The sequence below is a fragment of the Colobus angolensis genome, unplaced genomic scaffold (genome assembly GCF_000951035.1).
Source record: "Colobus angolensis palliatus isolate OR3802 unplaced genomic scaffold, Cang.pa_1.0 Scaffold436, whole genome shotgun sequence".
In the NCBI taxonomy this organism is placed as follows: Eukaryota; Metazoa; Chordata; class Mammalia; order Primates; family Cercopithecidae; genus Colobus; species Colobus angolensis.
The window spans coordinates 1,650,533-1,671,075 of NW_012117777.1; positions in this window are offsets into that span (position 1 = coordinate 1,650,533).

The window sequence follows — 20,543 nt, forward strand, 5'->3', positions numbered from 1 at the left end:
AATTTTGTTTTTAAATGAAAATAATTAACTTGAACTGGCAAGCCTTGTTTGGATTTTCCATTAAAATCACCAATGATCTGAGTAAAATTATTAGGTGATACTTTTGCATTTTGATGTTGATTAAAATAGATTACTCCTGCACCCCTATGTGCACACACACACACACACACACACGTGAGCACTCTAATTCCCTTAACCTTAGAGAATTTGGCCTTTTCTGTTTCATTTTATATGCCAGAAAATTGACATAACATTACTGAATTGAAGTCAGAGGTAAATATCAGCCAGTGCTAGCTTCCTCACTTAGTAGTTAGGTATCTTGGCCAGGTCACTTAAAAAGCCCTAGATCCTACATTCTCATAATTGGTGAGATGAAATCATATTACTGATCATATTAGTAACTACTGTTGTGATTGTGCAGAGGATTTAATGAGAGTGTGTCACACAGTGCAAATAGCTTAGAGGAAATAAATTAGAAGGATTATCTGAAAATAACTGTCTTAGAATTCATGGCAATGGTTAAAGTAGCATAATGTTTCTATTATATGTACTTTCTACTTCCTCTCAGGTGATGTTCAGAGAATGCTAAAATCAGGAAGGGAATGTACTGTGGAAAATACGTAAGTCAGAAGTCATACTTTAAAAGTCAGAAATATTACAAGCTTACTCCCTAGGGTTCTAAGTATCAAGATTAAAAAAAAAAAAACAGTTTATATAAGCTAAACTGATGCATTTCAAATTATCTCAGTGACTCAAAGGGTCCTAGTTACAAAAAAGTGACTTTTAACACCGTGAAGAAGGGATAAAATATAAATATAATCAGAGAGGTGCATACTGGAGGCTTACAAAGATTCATAAGAAAAATACATAATTTCTAGTTTGGGAGAACAATGAAAGCTTCATGGAAGAAGTAGCCTTTGAAATGGGCTGTAGAAAACCATGATTTTGACACATGAGCTGAGGATAAAAGGAGGATATGTCAAAAGCAGGGAGCAGTAGGAACAAAAGCATGCAAACCAGTATGGACAAGGGTTACCTTCCACATCTGCACGAATGTTGAGTACTAGACCATGACAAAAATCACTGGAAGATACTTTTCTTCAAGATTTGACTTTGGAATGTTAAAAACATTTATTTTTAAGTTTTATCTACTTTGTTTAATATATTTTGAGATATAATTGAAATTTACACATGCAATTGAGTAAGTTTGACACAGGTATATAACTGCAAAATGAACATTACACTCAAAGATAGTGAATGTATCCATAACTCCTAGAAGTTTCCCATGTCCCTTTGTGATCTCCCCCAACTACCTATCCAAAGTAACTACTAATTTGTTTTCTGTCACTATGAATTGGGTTACACTGATATACCTATGTACATACATCAATCTGGAGATTTACGTACATACAAGCACATATTATGTACTCTTTTATATCTAGTTCTTTGACTCAGTATACATGTTGTGAGATTCATTCTTGTTGTTGCATATATTGAGTTCAATCCTTTTTATTGCTTAGCAGTATTCTATTATTTAAATATACCAATTTGTTTACCCATTCATTTATTGATGGACATTTGGGTTGTTTCCATTTGTGACTATTTTAAACAAAGAAGCTATGAGCATTTAGGTATAAATTTTTCTACAGATATATGCTTTATTTTCCTTTGGGTAAATAATTAGGAGTGGAATTGATAATTTATATGGTATATATATGCCTAACATTTTTAAAACTTCTAATTTTTTCCTGCAAAGTGTTTGTATTATTTTACATTTCTATCAGCAGTATGTGCAAATTGTAGCTCTTTCACATTCTCAATAACATTTGGTATTGTCAATCTATTTAAGTGTATCATCTAGAAGTGTAGCAGTATTTCACTGTGGTTTTAATTTGAATTTTCCCGATAACTAATGATGTAGAGCATCTTTCATGTGCTTATTTTCAATGGGCATACATTCTTTGGTAAAATGTCTGTTCAAATATTCTGCTAAATTTTTAGTAGGTTATTTAGTTATAAATAAGTGTTTAAATGTGCACTAAAAACTGGAAAAAACTGTCAGATTTATTCTTAGTTATTTCAGATTGTCTTTGTAAATGGCATTGTCACTATAAGTGCATTTCATATATTCAAAAAGTTGAGTAGAGACAAGAAAGATATAAAAATATAAAAATAGAACTTCTAATAAATATGAAAACTCCAGTGTCTATATGAAAAAATATTGTGGAAAGGATTGATGCAATTAAACACTGCAAAGAAATGAGCTCTATATTGAATAGAAATAGCAAGAGATGGAGAGCATCCTTGCCTAGTTCCAGATCTTAAAGTAAAAGCTTTTTTATTTTCACCACTGAATATGATGTTTAACTGTGGACTTTTCATATAGATGGTCTTTATTGTGTTGACAAAAATTCACTCTATATCTAAGAATTTTTGAGCTTTTTTTTATTATGAAATGTTGCTGAATTTCGCCAAATGCTTTCCGGCATCTATGATGATGATCATATGATTTTTGAATCCTTTGTTCTATTGATGTGATGTCTTTGCCAGATAAATTAGGCAAGAAAAAGAAATAAAAGGCATCCAAATAAGAAAATAAGAAATAAAATTATCTTTGTTTTCAGATGACATGAACTTAGATGTAGAAAACTCACAAGACTCCATGCAAAAAATAAAAATAAAAAAAACCTATTAGAATAAATCAATTCAGTAAAGTTGCAGTACACAAAATCAGCATCCAAAAATGAGCAGTGTTTCTATACACTAACAGCAAACTATCTGAAAAAAATTTAGAAAACCATTCCATTTACCATAGTATCTAAAATAACAAAATGCTTAGGAATAAACTTAACCGAGGAGCTGAGTTTTGTACACTGAAACCTATAAAACATTCATGAAAGAAATTCAAGCAGACACAAATAAAATAGGAATCTCATGGTTAGGGCTTGAAAAAATATATATTGTTAAATATTCATACTACCCAAATTGGTCTACAGATTTAATGCAATGTCTATCAAAATCCTTGTGGCATTTTTTACATAAAGAGAAAAAACAATCATAAAATTAATTTTGAACTGCAAAAGACCTCAAATAGTCAAAGAAATTTTGATCAAGAACAAAGCTGGAGGAATCCATGTACTACTTTCAAAATACGTTAGAAAACTACAGTCATGAAAACTCGGTGGTACTGGCATAAAGAGACAAAAACAGTAAGCCCAGAAACAAACCTAGGGATACACAGTGAGTTGATCTTAAACAAGGATGCCAAGAATACGCAAAAGAGAAAGGATACTTTATTCAACAAGAAGTATTGGGAAAACTTGATATCCACACGCAAAAAGAAAAGAAAAAATGAACTCTTTCACAGTACACAAAAATTAACTAATAATGGTTAAATATTAAACATAAGACCTGAAATTATAAAGCTCCTAGAAGGAAACATAGAGGAAAACCTTCTTGACATTGGTCTTAGGAATAATTGTTTGGATATGACACTTAAAACAAAGGCAACAAAGCAAAAATAATCAAGTAGGATTGCATTCAATTAAAATGTTTCTGGAGAGTGGAAGAAATAATCCACATAATAAAAAGTCAACCTATGAAACAGAAGAAAATATTTGCAAACAATGTATCTGGTAAAGGGTTAATATCTAGAAATATAATGAACTCCTACATCTCAAAAGCAGTAAATCTCAACTTTAAAATGGGCAAAATAATTGTATCGACCTTTTCCAAAACGAGACATACCAATTACAAACCAGCATATGAAAAGGCGTCAATATCGTCATCATCAAGGAAATGTATATCAAAACAACAATGAGATACCACCTCATATCTCTTAAGATGGCCAGTATAAGATAAAATAAATGACCGGGTGTGGTGCCCCATGTTTGTAATCCCAGTACTTTGGGAAGCCGAGGAGGGTAGATTACTTGAGGTCAGCAGTTCAAGACAAGCCTGGCCAACATGGTGAAACTTCATCTCTACTAAAAATACAAAAAAATTAGCCCAGCACGGTGGTGGGCACCTATTATCCTAGCTACTCTGGAGGCTGAGGCAGGAGAATCACTTGAACCAAGGAGGCAGAGGTTGCAGTGAGCCGAGTTCACGCCACTGCACTCCAGCCTGGGCAACAAGACCGACACTCCATCTAAAGAAAAAAAATATATATATATAGAGAGAAATAAACCCAAAAGATAACACGAGGTGGCAAGGATGTAGAGAAAAAGAAACACTTGTACACGTTGATGGGAAGGTAAATTAGTGCAGCCACTCTGGAAAACAACATGAGGGATCCTTCAAAAATTAAAAATAGAACTTCTATATGACCCAGTTCCACTTCTAAATATGTATCCTGTGAACCCCAAATATCTGAGAAAGGTCTCAGTCAATGTAGAAAGTTTATTTTGCCAAGGTTGTGGATGCACCCACGACACAGCCTCAGGAGGTCCTGATGACATGTGCCTAAGGTGGTTGGGGCACAACTTGGTTTTATACATTTTAGGGAGGCATAAAACATCAATCAGTATATGTAAGATGTACATTAATTTGGTCTGGAAAGGTTGGACAACCCTAAGAGGGGAGGGAGCTTCCAGGTCATAGGTAGATAAGAGACAAATGGTTGCATTCTTTTGAGTTTCTGGTTAGCCTTTCATTGAATACGCAATTTACAGGCATAGTCACTCATGTCTTAGTCTGGCTTAGTGAAACAATAGGGCAAAGGAAGCAATCAGATGTGCATTTGTCTCATGCCTGCAGAGAGATCACTTTGAGTTCTCTCTGTCCTTTACCCACAAGGAATTTCCTTGTGGGCAAATTGTGAGGGAGGTACGTAGCAACTTTATCTTTGCAGTTATCTTATGTAGGAATAGAATGAGAGGCAGGTTTGCCCAATGAAGTTCCCAGCTTAACTTTTCCCTTTGGCTTGGTGATTTTGCAATCCCAGGATTTACTTTCCTTTCACAATCCAAAAAAACTAAAACCAACATCACGAAATAGTTTCTACACCACCCTTTTCATTGAAGCATCATTCACATTAACCAAGAAACCCTAAATGTTCACTGATAGATAAATGGACAAAGAAAATGTAGCATATACAAACAATGGAATGTTATTCAGCCTTTAAAAAGAAGAAAATCCTGCCATTTGCAACAGCATGGTGAATGTGGAGGATATTATGCTACATAAAATAAGCCAGATACAGAAGGAAAAATATATGAGGAATTATTTTACAATTATATGAGGAATTTTAAATATTGGAGTTCTTAAAAGCAGAGAGTAAAAAGGTGGACTCCAGTGGAAGGGGAAGAGGGAAATGGGGAGGTAGTAGTCAAAGGGTACAGGGCTTCAGTTATGCAAGGTAAGAAAGTTCTGGAGATCTATTCTAGAGCATAGTGCTTGTAGTTAACCATTTTGTATACTTAAAAACTTTCTAAGAGGGCAAATCTTATGTAAGTGTCGAATAATTATATTTATTAAGTAGGGTGGAAGAAACTTTTGGGATTAAAGGATATGTTCATGGTATAGACTGTTGTGATGATTTTATGAATACTTATCTCCAAATTCATCAAGTTGTATATGTTAAATATGTAGAACTCTTTGTATGTCAATTATACTTCAATAAGGTTTTGTTAATAAAATATATTAGTTAGTCAAAATGACATTCAACATACAATAAAAATTCTCCATAAAGGAATATGAAGCTTAAGCCATAAATGAACATGACATAAGAAAGAAAGGGTAACTACCTGGATAAATGCATAAGATTTTTAAATTATTATTTAAATGTGTTTAAAAGATAATTGGCTATTTAAATGAAAATTTTACTCTTTTGGATGCTGGATATTTTGTATTCCTGTAAATCTTCTTGAGCTTTTTCTCAAGATAAATCATTTGGAAACAGTTTGATTCTTTTGGGTCTTGCTGTTGAAATTCCTTAGGTATGTTCAAAAATAATAATTCCTCTCTACTACGGCAAACCCCTTCTGATGATTTTACCAATGACCAGTGACTAATGAGGTCTTTGGCTGGTAGGAACAGGCACTACTCTTGGCCCTGTGTAAACTCCAAAGTTCCCTCCAATCATTTTGGATGTGTTTTATTTCCCCTCGACCCCATATAGTTTCTTCTTGCCCACGCTCTGGTCAGCACTCTGCTGAATGCTTGATGGTGACTGTCTACAGATCTATATATTCTCTTTTTGTGCAGTCTTCTGTCCTCCAAACTCTAGCCACCTGGATCTCCCACAACTCTCACCTCTACCTCAATTCAGGGAGTCCTTCAAGCTTCACCTTGATACCCCTCCCTAATCAGCAGGAACATTGCACATTGCACAAGCTTAGTGCCTGGAAACTCTCAAGGCACTAAGCTAATGCAATCATGGAGCTTGCCTCTTCTGCTTTACATATTGCAGGGACCACTGTCTTTTATTGTCTATAGTGCAGTTTCTTGAAAACCACTGTTCCACAGCTTTGTTGCTGATTTTGGTTGTTTCCTGAGGGGGAATATATCCAATCCCTGTTATTCCTATTTTGGTCAGAAATGTAGGTCCTGAACAATTTAATAGAAAGAGCTTACACTTTCCTGCTGAAGCATCTGTTCTTGTTAGGAAGGACAATTCTAGACTTTTTGGGGGGATATTTCACATATTAGAGGATCACTGGAAGGCAGAGAAAAATTTCTGTTCCAGGATGTGGATTATACACCTATTTATCCTTTTCCCCTGGTATTTTATACCCATCTTCCAAGAAAGAAGAAGTTGGATAAGAATGGAATGATTATCCACATAATGAGGGACATCAACAGAGGACAGGGAAGATTTGTGGGAGATATCCACGTTATTATTCTCATTACCTCATGATTACTATGTCCCATGATACTTCCCATCCTGATACTCAAATTGACTTATGGGATTCTGAAAGAGAACTCTGAACTACTATCACTGTTGATTCCACAGACTATTGCTGGCTAGGTATTGTTAGCAGATTCTTCTCCTATAACCTAGAGCCAGACATGTGACCGTGCTGGGAACACTGGGGTAACTTGAAAGGCAATGACTTCCAGTTGCTTCAGCCTAGAAAAACACAACACTCAAAGATGTAACCTGGTCCTTTAACCCTGTAAGTTAGTCTGATTCAAGCGCTACATAAGAAAAAATAGTTGTATAACCCACTTAATCCTAACTGCCAGTGGTATACTTTGTACATTAACATGATGTACCCTTAATTCTTTTTTTTTTATACTTTAAGTTCTAGGGTACATGTGCACAACGTGCAGGTTTGTTACGTATGTACACATGTGCCATGTTGGTGTGCTGCACCTATTAACTCATCATTTACATTAGGTATATCTCCTGATGCTATCAATGATAGACTGGATTAAGAAAATGTGGCACATATGCACCATGGAAAACTATGCAGCCATAAAAATGGATAAGTTCATGTCCTTTGTAGGGACATGGATGAAGCTGGAAACCATCTTTCTCAGCAAACTATCGCAAGGACAAAAAATATCCTCAGTTCTTGAGAATGTTATTCTTTCTTCCCTTCTATTACTGTTGCCCGAAGAGCTGCTTCCTACATTGGGTCCATTAGTCCACTGCAAAGCACCTAAAGGAGTTTTACCTATTCAGTCCCACAGGCATTCACATTTTCACTTCCTTTCCTCAAAAATAGGTTTTATTGAAACCTAACCATCTTTTCTGTCTACTTAGAGCTTAATGTATTTGAAGCCAGTCGAATCTGGGACCTTAAGAGCATCTCTCAAATTTATTTTTCTCATTAATCAGATGGAATAATAACAGCCCTCACCCCCACAAAGTGTAGTGTGATTTTAAAATTAGGTAAAGTGAATTTCATTTGTTGTACACAGGTTTAATAATTCAACCTGAAGTTCTCAACATTATTTTTATTTATTGTATTAATATTATATTTCAGGTATTGTGAACTACTCCCTTGCATGCTGAATACTTTTAGCATTGGCCTTACTGATGAACTCTAAAATAATCCCAAAGGCTGAGTTACCATCTTCCATGTTCAAGTCGTGATGTACAGGAGCAAAGTTCAGGGGCCCACTGTATTAGCTTTCTTTCACTTCCTTTGAGGCCCATGCTGTTAGAGTTTGAAGTCGTCATTTGACTACTGCTACATTTCTGTTTTTCCCTCCTTCTCCTCTACTCTCTTTCTTCTTCCTTTCCATGTCTCATGATACAGTTTAATTTGTGCTTCATTCTGACAGAAAAATAAAGTAAGTGTGGCTAAATATCTAACTCTTCCATTTATATTTCAAATGAACAAAACATATCTAGATTTTCTAAATATTGGCCATAAACCTATTCCTGAAGAAATCATCTTAATAGTCTTGGCTTCTAGCAAAAGCCTACAATATTTCCTTATTCATTAGCTAGTATGTTTTCTCCTTACTGGGAAATAAATGCACAGGGTCAATCCAAATTAAAATACCCCACTTTTCATCAAGTCAATGATACTCTTCATTTTTAACCCCAATTTTGAGGATACATGGTGGTAATTCATATATGGCTCCCTCTTACCTGAGAATCTCAGCCTACTGCTCCTGAAATATAACAACTCGGACAGTTTTGTAAAGTAAAATCTTTCCCCTAATTTTTTCTCTATCTGTATAAGCTTCACTTTTCAGGTTTTAATTTTGGGGAGGAAGGGGATGTTTGTTACCTAAATGGGAGAAAAGTACATGGATTGTTCTACACCATGAATTTTTACTTCATAGTATGTCTTGGAAGTCAAATGTGTATTTATTATGGCATTTTTGTTAATTTCACTTTATTTGTCCCCCACTACGGCCCACCCCCACTGAACATATTATATTCTGCTATGGTCTTTTATCAACATCCAGAGAAATTCTTCTGCTACCATCTTTTGATAATTACTTACCAGGGATGTCAGGAGGTAATCCCAGAGTATTACCTGTGCCAAAGGAGAAGAAATTGGCAGTTTGCAACAATAAAACCCTGTTTGAGTGTTCTCTTACCTGAACCATTTTGTATAACTTCAACAGTCCCGGTTTATTTTATCCTTTTGCTCAAAAGCCTTCTTTGGTCCCAAATACTTATTGAACCAGATACAGTTTATCTTAACTGATCATTTAAGACTGAAATATCTGCAGATCTCTATGTCCTAGCATTCCTCTACATATACCACGCTTTGTTCAAAGTGACCTTAGTCCGTAAAGAGGCCCATGCGTTCCTAACTCCCTGTCTTCTCTTAGATGTTTTACTCTGCCTAGAATCCCCTCTTCTCCTCCAGTAGTCAAAAAGCCACAAAGCCTTTTTTTGTTTTCCTAAAACAGGGTATGATATCACTTTTATCTGAAATCCCATAATATATTGTTTGTGTCTTTTAACACCTTTGTATTCCTCTTGAATTAGACATATTTGCATACTAACTATCCCTTCTAGGGTGATGATTAATAACTTGAGAGCAGTGCGAAGGTCTTTTTCTTCTGTGTATGCCATGCAGTGCTCAGCACAGTATCTTAGGTGAGGTAAGTGCTCAATAAATATTTGCTGATTTAATTTGGTGCTTTTCTCCCCCAGCATGGGAATAAGTTTCTGATTTATGATGAGAATCAGTGGGAAATATTTCAACTAGCCTTACTAGAATTTATCTGTTCCATTAAGTGAAAAGTAACTGTGCAATAACCAAGTAGGTATTTATATTTTTTTCTACAGAGTATAAAAGTTCAAGTTTTTCATTTAATGATAACAATCAAAAAAACAAAGGAAACTATCAGCAGTAATAGTTCCCATTACCGTGAATGAAAATGTTTGGCTTTTAATAAGAGACAGACCAGAACGCAATGGCAGAGAAAGTGATGTCAAACAACAGTCATTTTACCCTAGAACTGGCTGAAGTCATAAAATGGAAAAGATTATATGGTGGCTATATGTTGTAATAAATAGAGAGCATAATTAATCAAGTTAATTACAAGAAATAAAAACAAATTTTATCTTTAAATAAACAGCATGAGTCCAATTTCTCACTTTCCAAGAGAAAACAGGCTTTTCTTGGGGCTGATTTCTGAGTTTTCAATATAAATAATATTCTCTCATTCAAAACAAACAAAAAAGAAACAACAAAAAAGTGAGTCCTTACTTGGTATGTTAAATTTCATTTCTGTCAAATTCTTTTAACAAAATTTTCTCATTCACATTGGAATCCCAGAACTCAGCACATGTCTATAGTCTTTGATGAGCCATTTTAGGCAAAACAGGAATTTTGCTACCAGATATTGGAGAAAATGGCATTAATACTCATAAAACCAGTGACACCAGGCTGCATAGGGCAGTCACTTTTTCACTTCAACAGCACCACAGCAAAGTATCACATATCACATTTGTACAACATGTATTAAATGAGATTTTTGAACTTGCCAAGGGGACAAGGGGTACAGAAGTCAGCCTATGAAACTTTTCCATATGGGGAAAATCATTATTACTTCCAATTAAATAGATGGAAAAACAATTTTAAATTTGTAAAGAACTTTTGGAATTTAATCTATTTGCAAACAAAAAGTGTATTCTGATCTAATTGTAGTTTAAGGAGAAGTACAAGAGTAAAATTGTGTACCGTCATTTTATCAATAGACAAATAGGTTTGAGAAAAACACATATTAAGGTAGAAAAGTGGAAAGAAGCCAATAAGCCAATAATAAGTTTAGAAAACAAATGTATTTTAAGAGATTTCTGTTCATTTGCTGAATTCAGATTTCACATGTATTTTGGCTTTTTGTTTAAGTTAGAGCAAACAAATTTAAAGGGAAGTATGATTATTTAGAAAACTGGTTATGTTTATAAGATTTTCTTTAAAGGAGAAGTAGCGTAGTTTTTCTTGGTATTATATTTCGTGAAAAAAAAAATTCTCAGGTGGCTTTCAATTCGTCAGATACCATGATGCACTGAAAATTTTCCTGGTAATGATTACATAGAATATGGCATATGGCTATTTCTTATAACAACCTCTTCATCATACAGCTTCAATAACAATAATGAAATAGTTAACAACTATTGACCATGTATTGCCAGCCACATCTAGTGCTAAATGCTATATATTTACTAGCTTATTTAATTTTCACAGGAGATATTTTAATTAAAATTCACTTTAAAGATAAACTAGGATTTGGAGATATCAACCAAATTTTTCAAGGTCACACAGCTACCAAAAGAGGCAGTCAGAACTCAAACCTAAGACTGGCAGGCAGGAAGATGCATCTAACCAAACAGTTCCTCTCAGTATTTTATAAATGAACAAAATCAGTGGATTAATAATAATAACAAGCAACATTTATTGAGTGCTTATTGTGTGTGAGACACTCTTCCTATTATCTTACATGTAACAATTCATTTAGACAATATAAGGACCTATGAGTGAGTACCAGTATTTGAAAGACAATTATAAAATGCTGCAGAGAGTTTAAGCAGTACTCACTTGCTCAAGGCCACATGGCTGGTAAGTGCAGAGCTAGAGTTCAGGTTCTTGACTGTCTAATCCTCAAATAATGTTTTTTTTATATATATATCCAAGCTTTTGAAACTTGAACAGCAAGAATCTTCAAGATATATTCTATTCGTCATTCATACACAGTATTTGTACATATTTATGGGGTACCTGTGATATTTCATACATGTACATAATGTGTAATGATTAAATCAGAGTATTTAGAATACTCATCACTTTGGACACATTATTTCTTTATGTTGGGACCATTTCAAATCTAGTTATTTTAAAATGTAAGTGAACAAAATAAGTGAATCTAATAATAATAACAAGTAACATATATTGAGTGCTTATTGTGTACAATACATTCTTTCTATTATTTTACATGTAACAATTCATTTAGACACTATAAGGACCCAGGAGTGAGTACCATTATTTGAAAGAGAACTATAAGGTGCAGAGAATTTAAGAGTTAACTATAGTTACCCAACTGGGTTATTTTTATTTTTTTGTCTTGAATTAGAGATTAATTATAATTTTGAGGTTTGACTGAAATGGGGAGACCCAGTGAAAACAGGTAAGAGGATTTTGCAGTTATCCAGGCATGAGGTTTACGAGTGGCTATTTTCATAATAGTAGAAACTGAAAGAAAAATAACTGATTTAAATTACACATTAAAGAACAATCACAATTTATTAACTGGGTTTAAGGAGAGAGTGAAAATGGCTGCAAATTTCCGAATCAGAAAAAAATGCTATTGTTGTTGCCAGTAGTCACTGGGAAGGAACAGTCTTTGAGAAAGTAAACTCATTGCTTATTAATACTTACATTTATTAGCTATTATTGTGTTGCTCTTTCATCACTTGGGTTGATAGCTTTTTGCAATATTGTATTGTTTATAAAAAAGAAAAAAATAAGCTATTAAAGTGGGACAAATATTAGAAGCTGGTTCTAGTTCATATTATGCCATTTACTAAACATATGATATTGGAAAAAATCACTTACTGCCCCTGAATATTAGTGGTTTCAGCTATATAATATACTATCTTCACTTCCAAAAGAGTTATAAAGATCAAAACAATTAAAGAATGGAACATTGTTTTATAAGATATATAGAAAGGAAAAATAGAATGACTATCACTGTTTTCTGTGTCTAAGCCACTACTTATAGAATGCCAACAGCCTGCTTGTACTCTCTCTAAATAATGTTTTTGATGGAGGCAAGGGTTCATATCTCAGCTCCGCCAATTATCTTATGTTTGATCATGAAGAAATTACTCAAAATCTCTGTGTCTCTTCTGTAAAATGAAATCCATAGTATTACCAAACTCATAATATTTTACTGAGGATTATGATATAATAAATGAATTTATGATGCCTATTACAGTGACTGAACTACATAGTAAGTCAATACATCGCATTGTTATTATTATTACTAACATTATTATTAACTCAATAATTTTTATTGTTCAGCCATATCTAATGAAGATGTTATAACCTATCATAACCATATAGATTTCTCTACCTTAACATGGTCAGAAATCATTACATCAATTTTCACATGTATCGTCATATTTAGATATTCATTATGATACCCCAATGTAAAAATTGTCACATAGCCAATGTATTTATGTGTATCTAATTGTGCAAATAAAAAAGATACTTTGCCTTATATGTGTATCCAAAACATTCTGTACTTGTATTTTGTTGAACAATAATAATTATGTCTTATCTAGTTGTTTAATGTGTCTCTATGACTATATAGTAAAAGAAGAGTAGTTCTAACATGTCACAGTTTGATTTAAAGGCACAATGACCTTTCATGATTTTCTCTTTGCTTTCAGTGAGAGTGTTGAATAATCCAATAGGGAAGGCATTTTCCTTGACAGATATTTATCACAGTAAAAAAATGCTGAAACTACAAAATATTTTAAAATGTTACCATGTGAATATTATTTCAGTGCATATATTTCTAGTGCAATGGCATTTGCCATCTGGCATTCTTGTGAATAAGTCTTCTTTCTTCACACACCGTACATCTTTTTGCCTGTCTTTCTCAGTTTGTGTCTATTCATAATTAATCTCTAGGTTCACGTAATAGGCCTCTCCTGCATGTTCTCTTAGCTAAGGAAACAAGTACTCAGGAGTGTAACACTATAGACAGGGAACAAAGGATTCACATTCCGCTTTCTGTGTTAGAGAGCACTGATGTGATTCTCAGGAGCCAAGCTTCTTAGCAACGAAATGAAGGATTTACAGCCCTCCAGCTTTCTCAGCTACCAAAGCTCTTGAAGGCTTTCAAGAGCTGACCTTCTTAGCAAAGGGCTGGATTCTTTTAATGTACTCACTTTCAAAAGGTAGCATACCTGTTTTTCCAGTGTGATGTGGATGCTATTAAAAGGGAGTTTCCATGGATACGGACATTAGTGGGAATGAAAAAGGATTGTCCTCTTTTCAGGCTCATTGTTGCTCCAAATATTCCTAAGACCTAGATCATGTCACTCCTTTTATTCACCCTCTTGTGACTAGCTTCTTATTTAGGAAGCATTGCCAATGGTTAGTAATTAATACCTTTTTAAATGTGTAGATTCAAACCCCTAGGTATTTGGGAAAAATATAAAATATATGTGAATAAAGGTTTAGTTAATTTATAAGACTTTACTGAGTGTGAATTTTGTTATGACTCTTTTATATATGACTTCAGAGAATACACATTATTAAGAGATACCATCAATTTCTTTTAAGTGATACAGAGTTTGTCAAATTTAAAACCTTCCTTAAATAATGTGAATTTGAAGTTATATCAAAACAGAACTACAAAGTCCCACCTCCTCCTGCTCTCTTGTATTTTGAGTGAATTTATTCAAAGTATACATTATGCCCTAGAATTACACATTTTTGGAATATTATGGTTAAAGTATGTCAAACTCTCTTTGCCAAGACCTAATTGAATGTGAAATGAAAGCAAATCAATTCATTTGTTGAGTCTATCATGTGTCAGGCAATATGGCTTGTCACTGCGACTTATATAATGAAGAGAATATTGACTTTTTCTGGAGAACTTATGAAAGAGCTGTACCACCACCTGTTCATAGAGGTAAAATACATTGCCAGTAAATATCCCCAGTCTTAAGAAAACAGTCACGAAATATCTGAGTCATTTGTCATAAATCTATGGTGCAGGAACCCCTCACATGGAACAAGGAGACAGAACACCAAAATTTAAAATAGAATTAGGAAAATAAGTAATTGAGCTAACTTTTTCATATAGAAACGACTTCAACTTGGACAAATTTTCCAAATTTAGGTCACCAGCATCAGTTATTTAATAACACATCAATAGATGAGAAGGAAATCAGTCTTCTGTTAAAGATACCACTTATCAAGTTGATCAGAAATTCAGCTGACTCCATATGGTTTTAAGGAAATGCAATGTAGTTGATGAGCTTTTGATCCCCTTACATTAATTTCTGGTCATATAAATACAGGCTGAAATATATTTTCTCATGTTATCGTGTGATTTTAGTTTTTTAATAAGCTGAAATATTCATCTGTGAAAAATTTTATTTTGGTTTGTGAAATCAGAAAAACTTAATCTTTATTTGCTAATAATCTGATCTCTTTAACTTAAATATGTGTCAAAACACTTCATTTCAGTTAGTGCTTAAGAAAAACTAAGGAATTAAAATAATACTAATGTTTCTATAAGTATTAACATTCCTATATAAGAAGTACCTCCCTAGAAATGCACGTATAATTTCTGAGAAGTGACCTAGAAACTCTATGGCATCTCATTAATTTATGGATTGGCATTTATAAGTTTAACATAAACATCAATCCTTTCCACCAGAAATTTATGTGTTTTTCAAATTTTTTTCTTTTCATCTTGGCAAAGAAAAGGCTAAAAAATGCAAATTCATGTTAAAAGGCTATTATTCTGATAACTAAAGTTTAATATAAATTTCCAAATTAGAACTTCAAAACAATGGTGAGATGAAGAGAAACAAAATTACCTGTCTTAATTTGCGGACAAGGGCATGACTTATGAGATGTTCAGATGGCCTTTGAAAAATAGTCATCATCTTTCATGACAAAATTGTACTTTCCTATTTAATACTAATATTTAAATTATTTCTCTTTAAATTTGGGGAACCACCAAAAACATTCATTATTATCAAAAGCTCCAAGTTTTAAAACTTTACTTAGCTACCCATCAAAAGAAACGATATAATATCAGACTTTGAAATTGAAGGAAATTTTTTTTCAGATTCTAACCTTTATTTCATTTTTTAAAATCAGTTTCTAAATGTTTTCAAATACATTTAACATATGTTTTCTTTACTGCCATTTTTGCCTTCTTGGAAAAGAAGTAAGAAAAATATTAACGATTCCCTTAAATATCTACCTACATTCTAGCCAAAAAGTTTAAAGGGTGTTGTGGAAGGTGGAGAAAACTTTCACAGAAATTCATAAACCCTTCAAGTACCACAAATGGGTTTTAGGTAGAATGAGCAATTGGTTAGATTTATTGCTTGTATTTGTTCACATAAAGGAAGTTATAAGGTTTTCTAAAAAAGAAAATAAAAGTGAAGGTTGTTGGCGGAAACTGTTATTGTTGTAAACTAGCCAAACGAGGGACGTGACCCAGGAATAAAGAAGATGTTATTTTATCTTTTCTGTCACCTGCATATGTCTCTCCTTTGAGTCATCTCGGAGTATATTCCACCGTTTTATCTTTCATCCTTGTTGTGAAAGCACTGTTATTGTTTAGTAAGCAAAATTAGGGTAGCTGAAGTTGAGAGAGCCAATGGCTGACAAACAATGAGGTCAATATCTGTCCCATCCTGGAAAGATTGAGGTTACAGCAGGTGAAATTATCATTCTGTTTTGTTTTTATGGCTCTAATAGAATGCCACAGAGTCCCTGACCTCTTCTGCCAGTCACGTCTTACTCTAATAGCAACGTGTAACCTTTGACACTCAATTAAAATAGGAAATAAGGCAAAGAATGGGTCAATATGCATGTTTGGCCAATACAAGCCTTTGAAATGAATTCCAGGGGGCTTTCAAGGAAGCCGTAACTCTTATTCATTTGGCACACAGACGTTAAAGTTATGGTCAGTAAATTAAACAAAAAAATATAGACACAAACAAACAAAAGTAGCCTATACCAGTAATTTTCTTTCGGATTTTAAGATCTGTGTATTAAGGTATCTCTCAACTTAACAATTTACACATAAATTTTCTGATTGCTGAGGGGAAGATAATGCTATTTGCTGGATAGGACAGGAGAGATGCTTTGGGCAGAGAAGTTTGTTGACTTGAATAGCCAGATCTTTTTATTTAATGTGAATTTATTTTATAAATAAAAGAGAACCAGAGTGTATTTTTTAAGTCACATATTAGCTTTGTTTTTAAGAATAGTTCGACATGTGAATGTCAGTGGAGGTGATAGGATTGGTGATCAGTTGGAGAGGTGTCCATGTTGGAGGCAACAGGTATACCAGAAGTCTGATATATACTGCAAACTGACAATTCCAAGTAAAATAGTTTAGACAGGTTTTAACCTATACGCAACACAAAGAAACATACCCACATTGCACACACATTGGAAGAGATTTGGAAAGACAGACATAAATATATACATAGCAGCAATCGATGGGTAGTAGGAATATGGTATCTTATTCTTAACTTCTAAATTATAAATTTACTGCTTCTGTAATAATAATAATAATACAAAAAATAATGTTGCAAATCATCTACTTTATTTAAAAAGTATAAATTACATTACTGATAATCTCCCATAATAACCTCTTACTTAAAATATTATCAATATTATCTTTATCACTCTCTCATCTCCAGCACTCATAGATCCATTAATTTCCGCCTGCATATGTTAATTGATGGCAAATGCTTCTGTTCTGCATGCCAGCTAAGACTAATTTCATCTTCTTATATTCAAATAAAACGTTAGCCTGTTATTGCTTTAATATGAGGAAGGTACTACTGAGTTCTGCTAGTGTTTTACATAGACTTGGTATAGATCTGTGGAAAAATGAGATAGTCTTTAGTTTTTATTTTTGTGCAGTATTTGTGAGAGTGTATTATAAATGTTATATTTTGTTTGTATAAAAAAGTGGATGCTTTCCTTTATTAAATATGCACTTATTTTTAAGTTTTTAAAAGATATGTAGAATTATTTTGTGGAAACAGCTGGACTTGGTACATTTCTGAAAGATAGCTCTTTGTAAATTTTCTTTATTGTGTTAACATAATGAAACTTTACATTTATTCAGGGGTCAGTTTTGGTGAATTATGTTTTCTTAAAAATATCATCAAATATATAGCATAGAATTTTTCAAAATATTTAAAATTTTTACTATCTTGGATATATCCCTCGTTTTACTAATTATGTAGCATACTCTCCATTATTTACTTGATTAGGATATTCCTAGTTATTCTTTTATTCATATTGTTTTAATGAAACTATTTTTATTAGTTACATGTTTTCTAGCTTACGATTTTTATTTTCCAATAATTTATTACTTACTCTAATTTGGGGAGTACAAAGTTTTTATTTACCTGTAAGATCTACTTTATAACTTACTTTGTTTAGGTCTTTTATATTCTCACTTTTTTGACTACTTGATCTATCGTTGGCAGAGAGAAGGTATTAAAGCCTCCTATTATATTTGTGTTTCTGTCTATTTTGCCTCATATCTCTTATAGCTTCTGTTTTATGACAGCTTCTCCTATGCTGTTTGGTAGATAAATATTCATAACTGTCATGTCATCAGGTAAGGTGTAACTTTTGGAATTATAACTTCCATCTTTTGCTTGTTTAACAGTTTTGTGACTGAATTATACCTTGTTGTTACCAATTATGCATCCTCCCTTTTTTCACATACCTACTATATCCTTGACCTTCAACTCTTCTGAATGACTTTGCTTACATGTGTTTTGAACCTAGAATTCTATAGCAAACAAAATTAACAATACATTTTCAATCAAAAGGTGCATGTATTACACATTACTGTATTCTTATTCTATCCTACCAAGTTTTGGAGAATGCTAAAAGAGGTTATTCACCATTTTTTTCTAGAAACTCAGATCTTTCATGCTTATTACTCATGTTTTATATATTAACATGCAATAGAGTTCCCCAAACATGGTGCTCTCTATGCATTATTATATTTTTGATATTTAAGTATTTATGTTGTTATATATATAGCCCCATGATCAACAAATTAGGGAAACACCATCAACTATAGCACTTTTTGGTAAAATCTTAAACTAAATGGCATGTGAATGGCCCTGAAAAATACTGTGATTAAAAGCAAATAAAAACTAAAAACTTGTTTGTTTAACTCATCATTCCTGATGTAATCACAGTACAATTACAGTGTTGTTTGTCCCTTCAAAAATGTATTCAATGAAATTAACTTAATCTGACTCATAAATGAAAACTTTAGCAGACCCATGACTCATCTATTAATTACCATTAAATGGTGATTCGATTGCCCTAGAGGTACTTTTGTCAAAAAACAGTTTCAATACATAAATTAGATTATCTATGCCAAGACATAAGTCTTCATTCTAACTCCAGTCAAAGCCTGTTTTACACTGAAGGAAAAGATACAGTTGATTGCCTTAAACTTAATGTTCTCCTGCCTCTCCTTTACCCCGGATTCTGACCCCTCTGATGATTCAGGGATGAGTGGAAGAGTAATAAGGACATAGTAAAGAACTTAATGAAAAATCAGTTCATAGTTTTTGAGTCTGGCCGAGTTTACAGTTCTTGGTTATGAGCATTTTTATTTTTTTTGTTAGTGGGAATCTCTGTAAAAGTTTATTTGACCCACTAAATTCCAGGTAGTTACTTGAGACTTCTTCTGTCATCACTAGCTAACCCATAGCCATGTCCAGCTTCTTAATGCTAGCATCCCTGTGCTCAACGAGTTGACTTTTCTAGCCAGGACTCAAGATGGCTCCACCCTGACCTCTGTCCTTTGTGGTCACATCCATTTACAGGAAACATTCATATACCCCTTGCCCTGATAAACTCTGAGTATGCCAGAGTATAATCCCAATATAGTCTTCTCTACGCTGCTGTCAATGTCACTTTCGTTTTCCTGAAAATGGGTCTGGAAGCCATCTTCAGGGTCTCCAGACGGCAGGGAGCATATTTTAAACTCTCTGGGAGTTCCATAAAAGTCCTCTTCACTAGGCTTGTTGGCAAGGTCGCATACCCCACTGCCCTCACCGGTGAGTGTAAGGGTAGGAGAGGCAGTGTATTGTATGACTACAGGAAGTGATACAGCATGCAATTTATGTGAATGACTGACAGCTGGGAAAAAGAGTGTAATTCACAGAAAGTATCACACCCTCGGAAGTTGTATAGCATGAAAGCTTTGACAGTGGAGACTTACAGCATAGCAACTGCTCTCGCCAAAGTTATGTATTCACAAATCACCTCTTTCTTTATGCAGTTTATATAGTCATCCTTCAGTATCCATTGGGGATAGATTTCACAACCCTCATGGATAACAAAATCTGAGAATGCTCAAGTCCCTTATATAAAATGCTGTATTATTTTCATATAACCTACATACATCCTTCCATATACTTGAAATCATCTATAAATCACTTATAATATCTAACATAATGCCTACGCATCACTTCATTCGTGTAGATTCAATCTAGTACTCTGTAAGCTGCTTATTTAACTTAAGCTTTTCTTTTCTTTCTTTTTTTTTTGAATGGGATCTCACTCTGTCACCCAGGCTAGCTGGGACTACATGTGTGTGCCACCACACCCGGCTAATTTTTGTATTTTTTGTAGAGATAGGGTTTCTCCATGTTATGCAGGCTGGTCTCCAACTCCTGAGCTCAAGCGATCCACCCACCACGACCTCCCAAAGTACTGGGATTACAGGTGTGAGTCACATAGCTAACTTAAGTTTTGCTTTTTGGAACTATATAAAATCTTTTTTTTTTTCCTGAATATTTTCAATTGGTGGCTGGCTGAGTCCAAGGATATGAAACCCATGGATAGGGAGGGCTGACTATTCTT